Below are 4,933 nucleotides of genomic sequence, written 5' to 3'. Positions count from 1 at the left end.
GCCCTCAGAGACATGACTGTGCCCAGGAAGGAGGAGCGCTTCGCAAGTGACAACGCCAGAGCGGGGTGGGTGGAGGGAGCAGGTGAGCTCTCTAGCAGGAGTGATCAGGGTAGCCTCTCTGGAGGAGGTGACGCCCGAGTGGAAGCAGGATGAAAAGAGGGTCAGACCACAGGATGTCTGGGCATGAATGGTCGGAGACATTCAGGTCGGGTTAAAAGTCGGAGAATGAACAGCAGGTACAAAGGCCGCAAAAAAAAAAAAAAAAAAGTACGATGTATTCTAGAGAGAATGAGCAGGCCACTTGAAGACTCCCTGTCCCTGGCACTAACCACCTCCCCTTGTCCTGCCTGCACACCAGCTCCGCACCTGCCCATCAGGCACTCTGCTCGCTGGACTCACACCTGTATGCTGGAGCATTTGGACTGCCAGACCTGCACCTGCACACCTGGAAGGCTCACCTGTACACTGCAGCATTCCACCCGTCAGCCCTGCACCTGTGGACTCGGGCATACAGTACACCTGTATACCATAGTCGCTCTCATAGGCTGGTGCATACTACCTGCCAGAACCCACACTTGCACACTGGGGCATCTTGCTCGCCAGACACCCACCTGTACGCTGGTGTATCCCTCCTGCTGGACCCACCTCTGTGTGCTCCACCTGCATTCTACCAGCCAAACCCACACCTTTCTTCAACACCTGTGTACCAGACCCTTAGCTGAGCCCCCTGATGAGCACTGCACTGCCCGCCCCACACACCAGGTTCCCAGGCTGATGCCCCAAGCCCAGCCCCTGTGCCTCGAGGCTGGGGCTCAGAGGAGTTTTAGAAATTCTCTCTGGAGCCCTGAGTCGGCCGGCCACCCAGCAGCAACAGGTACAAGCCACAGGACAAGGTCCTCAACAGTCCAGCGCAGACTCCACAGTGTCTGACCTGTGGGTCACATGTGGTCACAGACGTGTTTACTCGGGTCGAGAGAGCGTGTATTTGCTCTTGAGAAGGAAGCGTGGCGATTTCACAATGGGGGCATTTCCGGCTGCATGCCTGAGAGCCCAAAGCTGCAGTGGGGGGTGCGAAGGACGTGGCCCTGGCACCCACTGCCCTGCTCCTTCCCACTCTGAGCTGCTCCTGGTGGCACAGTCACCTGCCTGGCCTCCCGGGGGTCCCTGAGGGTCCAAGCCTCGTCTGGAAGGAGGGGGAGGCGAGATCTTAGAGGAAAGCACGCAGAGCCTTACGCTCTTGGCCGGACACACAGATGTGTGTGGGCACCTCCACATTGCATCCCAGGGAAAAGTCTCCTGTTGGGTCGCAAGGCCAGCCCCCCCAAACCCACTGCGACCCATCCCCTCACAGCGACCCCTGCAAGGGGTCCCAGGCTGTCAATCTTTCCACGCGCAGACAGACTCCTCTTTCTCTGGCAGAGCGCCTCGGCGACTAGCCGGTAGCAGCCCCGCGCTCCACCGCTTAACGAGCTCACTCGGTGACATGCTGTGAACCAGGATAGACCAGCTTCTTCTTGCTCCCGGGGAGCAGCTGGTAGGTAGTGACGTCATCTCGTGTCAGCCTGAGGGCATGAAGAGGGAAGGGGTGGAGTCTAGCCTGTCAATCAGGTCCCAGCCTGATGATGCCTCCTTGTGAGAGTGGCCTTCTCATGAGGATTCTGGGAACTTCCTCTCTCCCTCTCCCTCTCCCTCCCTCCCTCCGCTTCACCTTCCTGTTGAAATGCCAAATGGAGGCCCTCCTCAGAGCTGAGATGGGTCCACCGCTCCCTTGGATCCATGACTTTTAACCCACCGGCCTGTGATCTGCCTGCCTTTGACGTCGCTGCATGTGCTGTGTGAGGGGGTCTGAAGAGGAATGTATGGGATAGTATCGGACACGTGGGCTAATCTCAGACTTAAGAACTCCACCTGGACTGGGCTGGGGTGTTTTCTAAATATACAATTGCTCTTTGACATAAAGCTCCTTCTTAGATAGATAAGCGGCTCCCTAGATTTGTTTCTCTGGTCTACCATGCCTTACACAGGCATTTAGTGCTGAACATTGCACAGGAAGTTCCCCCACCACCACTTCATGGACGTGCTTCAAAACCATGTCTGCACCCACACAACCAAGTCTACAACGGGCCTCTCTGCTGTCACTCAGCCCACGCACGGCCTCCCCAGGTGCTTGGGAATGCTGCTTCCCTCCCGAGGCACCACCAGCACCACCTGTGGGCCGGAGAGTGTGGGCGTAGACTACCAGGCCTTGCTACCTAGACTGCCCTAGTTAGGGAGCTGCGCGCTGAAACCTGTCTGCATCGGAACATGCCAGCCCCAACCTCAACAGGCTGCCCAGGAATCGAACTTGGGTCTCCTTGCTGCCAAGAGGGCATGCTATCTCAGCGCCAGTTCCAAACTTTCATAAAGGAGACTGAATCTTGCGAGAGAAAGTTGAAGAGGCCCCAGGCACTATGCTCGAAGCTCAACCCAAGAGGTCTGTACCCAAAGGCCACCCTCTGGCCACGACAGGACACCAGTGTGCGGAGAGACGCACACTTTGGCATCAAGTCCACGCCGACTCCTAGAGACCCGGCAGGAGGGAGTCCAGCTGCCCCACAGGGTTTCCAAGGCTCTGACTCGGCAGAAAAGACGCCCACTGCGCTCTCCTGTGGGCCAGCCCACGGGTCAAACTGCTGACCTCTTAAGTTACCAGTCTAGAGAATGCTGAGCCCTGGGACCACCGGGGCTCCTGGCCTATGCAGACCACAGCTTGGAAACTCTGCAAGGTCATTTCTACTCCATCCCATGGGGTCACTGGCAGTCAGAATTCACTTGAGGACAACAGGCTCGGGACCACTGCACTCCAGGGGGAACCCAGGGCTGTTTCAGGAGCCTCTCGTCACAAGACGCTCCTCCACCCATCAACATGCGTGTGCGTGTGTCTGCTTGCTGCTGCTGCTGGTAAGTGCCACCAAGGTGGTCCTGACGCATCGCGACCCTATGCACAACAGAGCCACCCCCTGCCCGGTCTAGCGCCACCCCCACAGCTGTGCCCAGGCCTGACCCCGTGGTTGCAGCCACGGTGTCCGCCCATCTCGTCGAGAGCCTTCCTCTATTTCGCTGCCCCTCTCCTTTACCAAGCATGACGGCCTTCTCCAGGGACTGGCCTCTCCCGACATGTGGCCTCTAAAGGACACTCTGGTCCTCCTTTTTCAAAGACAAGATTCGATTGTCCTTTCGGCAGCCCGTGGTGCTTTCAAGATTCTCCTTCAGCACCATTCTAATGTGTCAATTCTTCTTCGGTCTCCCTTACTCAGTGTCCAACTTCCACGTGCTATGGGTCCATCGAGAATACCACGGCTTGGGTCTGGTGCCCCTGTGTCTATTTAGAAACTCCACGTTCAAGGGATATCGGTGTTTTGCTAGCACTGAACTCACACCCAACAGAGGCAGAGCTCACACTTGAAGGACGCTTGCCTGACATTCCCACATTCTCCAAGGCATCTCACCCCGCACCAAGGACTTCAGCACCACACCAGGGGACCACATCCAACAGAGGCACTCCCTGGGCCCTGGGAAGGACGGCACCTGCTGACAGCAGGCCTCCGAGACACTGCCTGCCGGCCCCAGACAGTCACCATCAAGCGTGTCTCACCATAAAGCAAGTCTCACGCACTTTCTGGCATCCAGGTGGGCTCTGAACGGGATGTGGGTGCTCCACGCTCATCTCTGAAGCATGAGGAGGAAGGGTCTGGAGGAACAGAACACTGGGGGAGGGGGGGGCGTGAAGAAGCTTGACAAAGGGTTGCTGCACACCTTCAACGTGCCGAACAAAGAGCCAAACGAGGCACCACAGCTGCAGAGCACCACAGAACAAGGGGGCCACGCTGGAGAGCCCCACCCCGGTTCCACCCCCGCTGGACACAGGCCCCCTCGGCTACCTCCCATCGTGTGCTGCCCTGAGGTTGACAAACGGGCAAACGCACAGATACGAACTCTGCAAAAAACCAGAGATCAACTACCTCAGAGGGACCTCAGCCTGACCTCCTGAAGGTGCAATGGGGAAGGTGTTGGGCTGCTAACAGCAAGGTCAGCAGTTCAAAACCACTAGCTGCCTCAAGGGAGAACGGTGAGGCTTTCTACTCCTGTAAAAGAGTGATAGTCTCAGACACTCACAGGGACAGTTCTACCCTGTCCTACAGGGCTGCTCTAAGTCAGTTCTAACTCAATGACTCTGAGTATGGCTTTGGCCTCCAAGAGGAGCCTCCGGCTGCTAACCGAGAGGTTGCCTCATGAGGAAGACGGCCTTGGAAACCTTACGGGGGTGGGGAGTGGGGGGGTTCCTCTGTCCTATGAAGTCACCGTGAGTCTCTAGTGGGGAAGGGGCCCTCAGAAGTGGGCAGGGGTATGACAACACAGGAGAGGGAAGAACCAGGGGACCACTGGTGGGTGGTGGAAATGACCCATGGGGGTGAGGAAGCTGCCGGAGGAGGAGTCTGACTGACACTCCAGCCTCGTGCCATGGGGACCTTTAGGATGACACTGGCCCCACCTGGGCCATCCAGAATCATCTCCCATCTCAAGATCTTTCGCCTCATCACAAGGGCTCTTCTGGTGAGCTCCTGACAGGTTCTGAGGAAAGCAAGGTGAGTATCTCTGGGGAGGCCATTCAATGGAAGGTGAGGTAATTGGGCAGGATGGATGTCCTGGGACTGGAGTTGGCCCCACCATGGTTGGGTTTTATTTCTCAGCCCCGTGTTGCTATTTAATCCTAACTAATGGCATTGACTGGAACTCTGTATGGGAGCAGAGAGCCTCATCTTTCTCCCAAGGAGTGGCCGGTGGTTTCAATCGGCTGACCTTACGGTTACCAGTCCTGGTGACACAGTGGTTACTTAGGAGTTAAGCTGCCCACTGCAAGGTCAGCAGCCTGAAACCACCAGCCACTGAATGG

The 4,933-nt window shown here is 57.2% G+C and overlaps 1 protein-coding gene across 1 annotated transcript in view; it reads right to left on the bottom strand.

The window, feature by feature from the left end:
• PLCG2 (phospholipase C gamma 2) overlaps positions 1 to 4,933 on the bottom strand; it is a 126,284-nt gene that overhangs the window by 90,693 nt on the left and 30,658 nt on the right. The window lies entirely within an intron of this gene.

Source organism: Echinops telfairi, unplaced genomic scaffold, assembly GCF_000313985.2.
Source record: "Echinops telfairi isolate 266 unplaced genomic scaffold, ASM31398v2 ScPeMD7_2291;HRSCAF=2852, whole genome shotgun sequence".
In the NCBI taxonomy this organism is placed as follows: Eukaryota; Metazoa; Chordata; class Mammalia; order Afrosoricida; family Tenrecidae; genus Echinops; species Echinops telfairi.
This window is presented reverse-complemented; position numbering and strand designations above follow the sequence as displayed.